This window comes from Convolutriloba macropyga, unplaced genomic scaffold, assembly GCF_964194025.1.
Source record: "Convolutriloba macropyga unplaced genomic scaffold, txConMacr16.3 SCAFFOLD_3791, whole genome shotgun sequence".
NCBI classification, from domain to species: Eukaryota; Metazoa; Xenacoelomorpha; order Acoela; family Convolutidae; genus Convolutriloba; species Convolutriloba macropyga.
The window spans coordinates 10,367-22,500 of record NW_027451718.1 but is presented as its reverse complement, the minus strand read 5'-3'; the positions used below and the strand labels follow the sequence as shown (position 1 = coordinate 22,500).

At 43.1% G+C, this 12,134-nt stretch overlaps 2 pseudogenes; both read right to left on the bottom strand.

Moving 5' to 3' along the window:
* The window catches only part of LOC142356915 (large subunit ribosomal RNA), a pseudogene marked incomplete at its 3' end in the record, with an annotated part of 3,325 nt that extends 2,884 nt beyond the window's left edge, over positions 1 to 441 (bottom strand).
* Positions 442 to 2,124: 1,683 nt separating this feature from the next.
* On the bottom strand, positions 2,125 to 2,276 carry LOC142356914 (5.8S ribosomal RNA; annotated as a pseudogene).
* Positions 2,277 to 12,134: the final 9,858 nt, after the last annotated feature.

Here is a 12,134-nt window from a genome sequence, read left to right as displayed (position 1 = left end):
AGTATGGTAACGCTCACTCCAGTTCCCCTTCAACAGTTTCACGTACTTTTCACTCTCTCTTCAGAGTGCTTTTCAACTTTCCCTCACGGTACTTGTTTACTATCGGTCTCGCTTTATAATTAGCTTTTGGAGAGACATATCTCCAGCTTCGAGTTGCACTTTCAAACAACTCTACTCATAGGAATGAGCCATTATGACTGGTATCGAAAATGACCTTTACAGGATTTTCACCTTCTTTGATGCTACTTTCCAGTAGACATCAGGACAAATTCACCAGTCTAGCATCAAACCATACCGGACACCGAGAAATGTTGCCATTTCTCTTCCCGATGAGCTTTTCCCTGTTCATTCGCCATTACTAAGGGATTCTCAGTTGATTTCTTTTCCTCCCCTTACTGATATGCTTAAGTTAAGGGGGTTCTCTCGCCCAATTCAGGTTATGTAGTTGATTGTCTCTTAATTGGTTCACTGACCAATATGAGACAGAAACCGATTCAGCAGTTTTGTTCGCTACTACTATCAAACACAGGTCGAAGTTTCCATTCAGTCATTAATTCCAACTTTCAAATGTTGTTGTTTCAGCTTTCGCTTACTAGAAGCAACATAATACTCGCTGCAATACAGACCTCGGGAAACCCTCACCGTGAATAAGGTTCACTCACATATTTCACTACATTTTGCGTGGGATTGGAGATGAGGCTACTCGTTCTTGCTCAGTACTAGGCTGAAAATTAACGAAACTTCGTTACAAACGTTCACATGTTGATGTTTCCGCTTTCGCGTACTCGAAACAACATAATACTAGTCTTTGTAATTTAGTTTCATAATTTCAACTGTTCTCATGCAGAATTTTTGCTCATTCTTATCCCAAATTTTGACCTGGCTACTAGTTACACTCCTTGTACTTATTGCAAAATGACCACAAATTTCAACAGCTTTCACATGTTGCTGTTTCGGCTTTCGCTTACTACAGTCAACATAATACTCGTTGCAAAATAAGTGCTCGGCATCTGCAATTTTCCAAAGACGAAGTTTCGCCAGTTCAATTTTCGCTCGCCAATTATGGCTACTAATTCACACGGTACTGAGCTCAACAACATTAAATTTGTTCAGCAAGACTTTCACATGTTGATGTTTTGGCTTTCGCCTACTAGAAGCAACATAATACTCGTCTTGTTAGCTCATTCAATGAGAATAGCTTTTCCCGTTGAGAATTTTTGCCTTCAATTGGCGTTGTAGTGAGTTTGGCTACTCAGATCACCAAATACTTGTGACAATTCGAACCAGAAATGTTTTCAATTTTCACATGCTGATGTTTCGGATTCAACCTACTAGAAGCAGCATAATACTTGTATTCAACAATTTCTGTATCAAATCCCAGTTTTCTCTGGTGCATCTTTGCCAAACTATTCCAAACTGCCTGAGTCTGAATACCAATTACAGGTACTAGTAAATGCACGTTACTAAGGACTATATAGTTCTAGGTTACTGTACACAACGACGTTCACATGTTGATGTTTCAGCTGCCGCTTACTAGAAACAACATAATACTTATCGTGCATACCTTTCCATAACTTGTCCTTTTCAGATGCATTAGTTTCCCTTTGTCTTGGCTTCTACAGTCAGACTGGCTACTAGTAACAGCACAGTACTAATCACATATCGTTCTACAGTTTGCAGACAACTTTCACATGTTGATGTTTCAGCTTTCGCCTACTAGAAACAACATAATACTCGCTGTATACATTTGTAGTTCTCTATGTAACTTTCATGTGAAGAAGTTTCGCCAGTCTTTTTGACTGTCTCAAATCTGAGTCATGCTTAGGCTACTAGTTGCTTCATAGTACTTATCGCCTCGAGATCATTGAACAAAACTTGATTTTCACATGTTGCTGTTTCAGCTTCCGCTTACTAGAAACAACATAATACTAGTCTCATTAAGTTCCGTCTCTTTGCAATTTTCTTATGAAGAAAATTCGCCATCACAATGACTCCAGCAGTTCTTGATCAAGGAATGCAATCATTGATCAGAATGCTATTATTTGAATCGGTTCTGCTTTAAGTGTTCCAATTTTATTGGAAGCACCAACAATAGAACATCAATGTGTTCAATCGAGAGTTATATAACCCTGAATCGGACGCAGTCAACAGCCGAAGCCGAGACCGCCTTTTGCGTTAGAGAGGTCGGTAAACAAATCTTGCGATTCATACCGAATTAACACATATAGCTGTGCTCCTCTTCGTAAAGCGAGCCAAGTGATCCCCTGTTGAAGGATGTATTTGGACCAATCTAGTAGCATTTGGTTTCCAACAAGCTCTCCCAAGTTAGCTTACTTATTGGGCTTTTCAACCAATTCGGTTGGCTACAAGCATCATCAAAGTACTAGCCACAGTTTGATCGCAAAATTCTACGACTTTCACATGTTGATGTTTCGGCTTGCGCTTAGCCTACTATAAGCAACATAATACTAGTCATATCATAGAGCGTGATCAGCTTGTGACGTTCTCATGATGAAGTTTCACCAACAGTGTCTCACTTCGAGCTTAAATCCAGCTACTAGTAACTACACAGTACTGACTGCAACGATAACTTTTATCTATACCTTTCACATGCTGCGCTTTCGGCCAGGGCCTACTAACGTCAACATAATACTCGATATAAACTTTTGTTCATGATGCAGCTTCCCCATGCAGAAGTTTCGCCTTCAAATGCTCTCTTGGCCATATGACGTAAGAAAAGGTTACTAGTAACATCACAGTACTAGCCACAGTTTGATTGCAAAATTCTACGACTTTCACATGTTGATGTTTCGGCTTGCGCTTAGCCTACTAGAAGCAACATAATACTAGTCATATCATAGAGCGTGATCAGCTTGTGACGTTCTCATGATGAAGTTTCACCAACAGTGTCTCATTTCGAGCTTAAATCCAGCTACTAGTAACTACACAGTACTGACTGCAACGCTAACTTTTATCTATACCTTTCACATGCTGCGCTTTCGGCCAGGGCCTACTAACGTCAACATAATACTCGATATAAACTTTTGTTCATGATGCAGCTTCCCCATGCAGAAGTTTCGCCTTCAAATGCTCTCTTGGCCATATGACGTAACACAAGGTTACTAGTAACATCACAGTACTAGCCACAATTTGATCGCAAAATTCTACGACTTTCACATGTTGATGTTTCGGCTTGCGCTTAGCCTACTATAAGCAACATAATACTAGTCATATCATAGAGCGTGATCAGCTTGTGACGTTCTCATGATGAAGTTTCACCAACAGTGTCTCACTTCGAGCTTAAATCCAGCTACTAGTAACTACACAGTACTGACTGCAACGATAACTTTTATCTATACCTTTCACATGCTGCGCTTTCGGCCAGGGCCTACTAACGTCAACATAATACTCGATATAAACTTTTGTTCATGATGCAGCTTCCCCATGCAGAAGTTTCGCCTTCAAATGCTCTCTTGGCCATATGACGTAAGAAAAGGTTACTAGTAACATCACAGTACTAGCCACAGTTTGATTGCAAAATTCTACGACTTTCACATGTTGATGTTTCGGCTTGCGCTTAGCCTACTAGAAGCAACATAATACTAGTCATATCATAGAGCGTGATCAGCTTGTGACGTTCTCATGATGAAGTTTCACCAACAGTGTCTCATTTCGAGCTTAAATCCAGCTACTAGTAACTACACAGTACTGACTGCAACGCTAACTTTTATCTATACCTTTCACATGCTGCGCTTTCGGCCAGGGCCTACTAACGTCAACATAATACTCGATATAAACTTTTGTTCATGATGCAGCTTCCCCATGCAGAAGTTTCGCCTTCAAATGCTCTCTTGGCCATATGACGTAACACAAGGTTACTAGTAACATCACAGTACTAGCCACAATTTGATCGCAAAATTCTACGACTTTCACATGTTGATGTTTCGGCTTGCGCTTAGCCTACTAGAAGCAACATAATACTAGTCATATCATGGAGCGTGATCAGCTTGTGACGTTCTCATGATGAAGTTTCACCAACAGTGTCTCATTTCGAGCTTAAATCCAGCTACTAGTAACTACACAGTACTGACTGCAACGATAACTTTTATCTATACCTTTCACATGCTGCGCTTTCGGCCAGGGCCTACTAATGTCAACATAATACTCGATATAAACTTTTGTTCATGATGCAGCTTCCCCATGCAGAAGTTTCGCCTTCAAATGCTCTCTTGGCCATATGACGTAACACAAGGTTACTAGTAACATCACAGTACTAGCCACAATTTGATCGCAAAATTCTACGACTTTCACATGTTGATGTTTCGGCTTGCGCTTAGCCTACTAGAAGCAACATAATACTAGTCATATCATAGAGCTTGATCAGCTTGTGACATTCTCATGATGAAGTTTCACCAACAGTGTCTCATTTTGAGCTTAAATCCAGCTACTAGTAACTACACAGTACTGACTGCAACAATAACTTTTATCTATACCTTTCACATGCTGCGTTTTCGGCCAAGGCCTACTAACGTCAACATAATACTCGATATAAAATTTTGATCATGATGCAGCTTTCCCATGCAGAAGTTTCGCCTTCAAATGCTCTCTTGGCCATATGACGGAACACCAGGTTACTAGTAACATCACAGTACTAGCCACAGTTTGATTGCAAAATTCTACGACTTTCACATGTTGATGTTTCGGCTTGCGCTTAGCCTACTAGAAGCAACATAATACTAGTCATATCATAGAGCGTGATCAGCTTGTGACGTTCTCATGATGAAGTTTCACCAATAGTGTTTCATTCGAATTGGTTCTGCTTTAAGCTCTCCAATTGTTTTGGATGAACCAGTTTTGCCCTTCGAAGCCACTTTTGTGAGCTTTTGTGGGTCTTTACCAAGAGGATATACCTCAAGGCCTCTTTCAATTCCTTTAAGTTCTTTCAACTCCTTTACAGTTTCTAGGTTCACATAGCTGCAAACCTTATTTCTAGTTTTAAGTCTGGCCAACTTGGGGAGAGTTGGTGCAGACCGTGACCAATTCTAGTAGGATGCCACAACAAGAATGTGATCAACTTAGCTTGTCGATGAACCTGCCCCACATTCAAACAACTCTATCGCCTTTTCCTCGTATAGTTATATGCGAGGGCCTCTCATAGAGAGCGCTGTTAGCAACCTTTTCCACATAGACGATAAAGTTGTGAGTGTTTTGCACATGGCTGTTGTCATCACCACGTGACGAGTCAACTCAGCTTGACTCTCTACACTCCGACAAGCTTTGCACATACGCCTTTAGTTCAGTATGTGTCTTTAATCTGACTCCGGTGCCTCAAGCCGGAAAAATTGTCAGATTATGATCATTATCGGTTAGTCATCCCGATGCAAGATCGTATCGTACTGTCTTTGTCTACCTCCAGATTCCGAAGAACAGGAGGAGACTCTCCCAGACCTACATATCTGGGAGAATGTTCAGAGGGCGAGAAGCTGTGGATTACTCTCCCCTAAGAACTGACTAAACTTTACCCTCGTCCAAGGTAAGTTTATTTTAGCTAGCCTTCTATGTAAAGGATCTGAGGCTAAGCTGTGTTTTTTCGAGCCTTTGGCTCGGAGCAAGTTCAGTGGGCGCCCCGAGTAGCTCAACTCTTTCCCACTGAACAGCGCAACGCTCTGTCACTCGCTGGGATTTTTGCGTGTCGGTTCTAACCACGCGACTTGTGGACCTTTTTAGGCCTTTCTCATTCACAAGTCTATAGCTGGGCTTCTATAACCCAGCTTCTGAGATCTAGATAGCTGCAGTTCTGCTAGGCTGCTTTTGCTAACTAGTCTCCCTTTAAGCAGTCCCTTGCCATGACTGCTGAACTATGTATCCACACAAGTAGTTTTTGAGCTCGATACATAATTCGAGATTGGTTGCCAAGCAATCTCTAGCGACAGAGCGTCATGCGCACTACAGACATGGCCTCTACCAGCAGCCATGCCCGAAGGAATCAATCACTGATCCTTCCGCAGGTTCCCCTACGGAAACCTTGTTACGACTTTTACTTCCTCTAGACAATTAAGCTCGATCCGCTTCATCCCGTTGCCGGAGACCGAAGTCCCAACAGTAGGAATTTGCAATTCTTGCTTAACTATCCAATCAGTAGTAGCGACGGGCGGTGTGTACAAAGGGCAGGGACGTAATCCCTATGAGTTGTTGACTCATAAGTACCAGGAATTCCTGGTTCACGTCTGCAAGTTACAACAGACGATCCCCTTGAAGCGCTGTACTTTTCTCTGATTGCCCAGTCCATTTCGGACCAAGGGCTGAGTACTCAATCTAAAAGTACACAGTGTAGCGCGCGTGCAGTCCAGAACATCTAAGGGCATCACAGACCTGTTATAGCCTCACTTCATCTGCGGTATTTAATTCCGCATAGTTCCTCTAAGAAGTGTTTGAATTCACATATAGTGAATTTCATTATTTAGATGGAGAAGATCTCGTTCGTTATCGGAATTAACCAGACAGATCACTCCACTAACTAAGAACGGCCATGCACCACCGCCCATATAATCATGAAAGATATTCAATCTGTCAATCCTTAAGATGTCTGGACCGGGTGAGTTTTCCCGTGTTGAGTCAAATTAAGCCGCAGGCTCCACTCCTGGTGGTGCCCTTCCGTCAATTCCTTTAAGTTTCGATTTTGCAACCATACTTCCCCCGGAACCAATAAACTTTGGTTTCCCGGTTAATCTCTTGCCAAGTCAAGATCGACTTTGACAAATTGTAGGTTGGTATAGTTTATGGTCAGAATTACGAGGGTATCTAATCCTCTTCAATACTCTGACTTTCGTTCTTGATTAATGAAAACATTCTTGGCAAATGCTTTCGCAGTAGTTTGTCTTGCCACGATCCAAGAATTTCACCTCTAACGTAGCAATACAAATGCCCCCGTCTGTTCCTTTCAATCATTACCGCACTCAGCCAACCGGCATCAATCGAGTAGCGGGTCATTCTCCATTATTCCATGCTTTATTATTCGATCCCAAAGGATGCTTTGAACACTCTAATTTTCTCAGGGTGAAAACACCGTTTCCACAGTTCGTCACATTTAAGTGCAAACTATTTCTTCGATGCGAAGGATGAGCGGAACGAGTCAACAGATTTAACTGAAGACCATGTTGCCGTTCTACTCAAACAGATCCAACTATGAGCTTTTTAAACGCAGCAACTATTGCATACGCTTGTAGATGCTGGTATTACCGCGGCTGCTGGCACCAGACTTGCCCTCTACTCGTTCATCAATGGAGCTTTTAAGTCCATTCCATTCTGATTACAAACCATAAAGGTTCATATCATTATTTCTAGTCACTACCTCCTCGTGCGGAGAGTGGGTAATTTGCGTGCCTGCTGCCTTCCTTGGATGTGGTAGCCGTTTCTAAGGCTCCCTCTCCGGAATCGAACCCTGATTCCCCGTTACCCGTCACAACCATGGTAGTCCGTTACACTACCATCATAGGTTGATAGGTCAGAAATTCGGAAGTTCCGTCCCCAAGCCGAAGCTATCTGGGATCTTTCAGTTACTAGGACTCATCACGGGATGTGTCTGTACTTAGCAAATCACCCGGTGTAGTCTTGTAAAAGTCTCCGACAGTGTCGGACAATCAGCATGCATTAGCTGCAGGGTTACCGCAGTTATTCATTTAGCTTGCAAATCAACTAATAGATAGTAACTGATTTAATGAGCCATTCGCGGTTCCACTTTTTCAAGCTTCGCTTGCACATGCATGGCTTAGTCTTTCAGACAAGCATATGGCAACTGACAGGATCAATCAGTTTAATTGTACTTTGAACAATCTTTCGATTTGTTCGAATTTAGAAAGACATAGCCTTGCGGCCTCGTCAATCTTGCTTTGAGCTTTTTAAATCACGAAGAGTTTCAATGCATGCTTTGGCATGGCTACTAGTTACTACACAGTACTCTACACACTTAGAGTTACCCACGATTACACATTTCACATGCTGATGTTTCGGCTCGCGCGTACTAGAAACAGCATAATACTATGTGTACTGGTAGATAGCGCTCTGTGAGCATTTCCCATGAGCAGGTTTTGCCCTCCAAATCTCTGTTCTACTGTTACCAATACCGGCTAACAACTGTATCATACTAGGGAGAATTGACTCATGATTTAAAAACCAGATGTTCACATGTCGATGTTTCGGCTCTCGCCTACTAGAAACAACATAATACTAGTCTGTTAAAAATCTCAATCACGCCGCCTCTTCAGATACAGAAGTTTTACCTTTTATTGGTTAGAGAACAGCTTTCCAGCTGTCGACATGGTTACTAGTAACAACACCGTACTCAACACAAAAACTTTTCAACTTCACAACTTTCACATGCTGATGTTTCTGCTTTCGCATACTAGAAACAGCATAATACTTATTGTTTTGTCAAGTAATTTGTGTGTCTTTCCCATGTGAAGTTTCACCGGTCAACAATGTTTCCCTGACCAATTACGGCTACTAGTAGCTGTATAATACTAGGGAAAATGATTGAGGATTTAATATCAGATTTTCACATGTTGATGTTTCGGCTTTCGCCTACTAGAAACAACATAATACTAGTCTGCTAAGAAATCTCGCTCAAATTGCCTTTTCACATACAGAAGTTTCACCTTCTATTGGTTAGAGAACAGTTCTCAGCTGTCGACATGGTTACTAGTAACAACATCGTACTCAACACAAAAATTCTTCAACTTCACAACTTTCACATGCTGATGTTTCTGCTTTCGCGTACTAGAAACAGCATAATACTTATTGCTTTGTCAAGAAGTGTGTGTGTCTTTCCCATGCGAAAGTTTCACCGGTCAGCAATAATTGCCGTGTCCAATTAAGGTTACTCATAGCTGTATAATACTAGGGAAAATGATTGAGGATTTAATATCAGATTTTCACATGTTGATGTTTCGGCTTTCGCCTACTAGAAACAACATAATACTAGTCTGCTAATAAATCTCGCTCAAATTGCCTTTTCACATACAGAAGTTTCACCTCTTCTTGGTCACTGTACAGATGATGCTGTCTGTTCTTTATTTGGTTCTGCTTATTATAAGGAGGGGCATCACTCCTTCCTCCTTGGTTTGCATGCATTAAGCCTGCTTTGTGAAAAGCGTATCTTTCTAGCTTTTCTTCGCCTTACTCGAGTAGGACGATACAATCCAGACATTAGTCAGTCTTGGTGTAAAGTCACTGAGTATTATTCGGTTCTGCTTTATTCAGCAATATGCTGTATAATTGTTGTAATTTGCGAACATATTTGTTCTCAGTTCCGAACTACTAGCGACGACAGATTACCAGCGGTCATGAGCCATCAAGGTAGTTCTTTGGTGCATCAAGTAGAGAGGTGCCATCAAACAACACTTCCCTAATAATGCTACACACATAGAATTTGCTACAGTGCAGCTTTTTACTTTGCAAAATTTGCGCACAAATTTTGCATAGAATAAATGTTTTATCAAGATTTTTAGATCCCCTCCCTTGAGAGAACGTTACTCCTTTAAGTGAACACCCCGCGGCGTCCTGTTGTTATTGCTTATAACCATTTCGCAAGCCGGAGGCATAATGCACTACGCAAGCCGCTACTTTGGCACAGAGGCACCTAGTTTTACACCCGGGACTTCAGGTGGCCCAGTTTTACACCCAGTACAGCGGTGCCAGTTGGTAACCCGGTGGATCCTCGGAGACCAGACATGATCATAGATCAAACCCGATGTATGCTACTCCTGAACGTATAGTATCTCCACTGTGCAATGAAATTATCGTTCGTTTCGGGCCTTCCTATACGTTCAGCAGACAATCGCTAGGAATTCACCTCGTGACCCGTGGTGACCACACTGGATTTCAAGTTTATTGATTTGGACAGACCTGTCATTTATTTTGCTTTTCAGCTTCAGTTCTGCTCGATCTAGCTTGCCTAAGGCTTGATCTCGCTTTGCTCACCCCTGTAGGAGCCTCTACTAGTACCACTCGGAGTAATGGGGAATCCACCAGACCTAATCGATGAATGCCATCAAACAACAAACATCATACCCGGCTTCATCAGGCATATTTTATTACTTCCGAGAGGTACTTTAGTATCAGATCTTTCTCCATGCCTCTTATGAGGACCCGTCAGACCTTTCGGTTTATCGTTTAGCTTCAGTCCTGCTCGATCTAGCTTTCCCAAGGCTCGATCTAGCTCTATTCGCCCCACTAGAGGGCTCTCTAAGACCCCTCGGTCTTAGTGTTAGCTCCGGTACTGCTCGGTCGTGCTTGCTGAAGGCCCGACCCAGCTTTAGTTAGATTCTCGTACTTTCTCTTGGCCTCTCTAGGAGGACCAGACAGACCTCTCGGTCTATCGTTTAGCTTCAGTCCTGCTCGATCTAGCTTGCCCAAGGCTTGATCAAGCTCTATTCGCCCCGCTAGAGGGCTCTCTAAGACCCCTCGGTCTTAGTGTTATCTTCTGTAATGCCTAACCAAGCTTACTACAGGCCTTGGTCAGGTCTTTATCGGTCACCGATTAGTAACAGACCAATCATAGGGCCTTCCACCCTATCCGGGTTGAGGTCTTTAGTCCAGCCATATTTTGACAAGACACCTCTCCCTAATAATGCCCCACACATAGAATTACTGTCCATGCAGTATTTAACTTGTGTTTTTTTCTAAAATTTGATTTTCACTTTTTGGAGGTTCATTTGCTCCTCTGACACTCTTTCAGCTTCAATCTTACTCGATCTAGCTTTCCCAAGGCTCGATCTAGCTCTATTCGCCCCACTAGAGGGCTCTCTAAGACACTTCGGTCTTAGTGTTAGCTCCGGTCTTGCTCAATCGTGCTTGCTGAAGGCGCGATCAAGCTTTAGTTAGCTTCTCGTACTTCCTCTTGGCCTCTCTAGGAGGACCAGACAGACCTCTCGGTCTATCGTTTAGCTTCAGTCCTGCTCGATCTAGCTTTCCCAAGGCTCGATCTAGCTCTATTCGCCCTGCTAGAGGGCTCTCTAAGACCCCTCGGTCTTAGTGTTAGCTCCGGTACAGCTCGGTCGTGCTTGCTGAAGGCCCGATCAAGCTTTAGTTAGATTCTCGTACTTTCTCTTGGCCTCTATAGGAGGACCAGACAGACCTCTCGGTCTATCGTTTAGCTTCAGTCCTGCTTGATCTAGCTTTCCCAAGGCTCGATCTAGCTCTATTCGCCCTGCTAGAGGGCTCTCTAAGACCCCTCGGTCTTAGTGTTAGCTCCGGTACAGCTCGGTCGTGCTTGCTGAAGGCCCGATCAAGCTTTAGTTAGCTTCTCGTACTTTCTCTTGGCCTCTCTAGGAGGACCAGACAGACCTCTCGGTCTATCGTTTAGCTTCAGTCCTGCTCGATCTAGCTTTCCCAAGGCTCGATCTAGATCTATTCGCCCTGCTAGAGGGCTCTCTAAGACCCCTCGGTCTTAGTGTTAGCTCCGGTACAGCTCGGTCGTGCTTGCTGAAGGCCTGATCAAGCTTTAGTTAGCTTCTCGTACTTTCTCTTGGCCTCTCTAGGAGGACCAGACAGACCTTTCGGTCTCTTGCTTAGCTTCAGTCCTGCTCGATCTAGCTTTCCCAAGGCTCGATCTAGCTCTATTCGCCCCGCTAGAGGGCTCTCTAAGACCCCTCGGTCTTAGTGTTAACTCCTGTAATGCCTAACCAAGCTTACTACAGGCCTTGGTCAGGTCTTTATCGGTCACCGATTAGTAACAGACCGATCATGGGGCCTTCCACCCTATCCGGGTTGAGGTCTTTAGTCCAGCCATATTTTGACAAGACACCTCCCCCTAATAATGCCCCACACATAGAAATACTGTCCATGCAGTATTTAACTTGTGTTTTTTCTAAAATTTGATTTTCACTTTTTGGAGGTTCATTTGCTCCTCTGACACTCTTTCAGCTTCAATCTTACTCGATCTAGCTTTCCCAAGGCTCGATCTAGCTCTATTCGCCCCACCAGAGGGCTCTCTAAGACACTTCGGTCTTAGTGTTAGCTCCGGTCTTGCTCAATCGTGCTTGCTGAAGGCGCGATCAAGCTTTAGTTAGCTTCTCGTACTTTCTCTTGGCCTCTCTAGGAGGACCAGACAGACCTCTCGGTCTATCGTTTAGCTT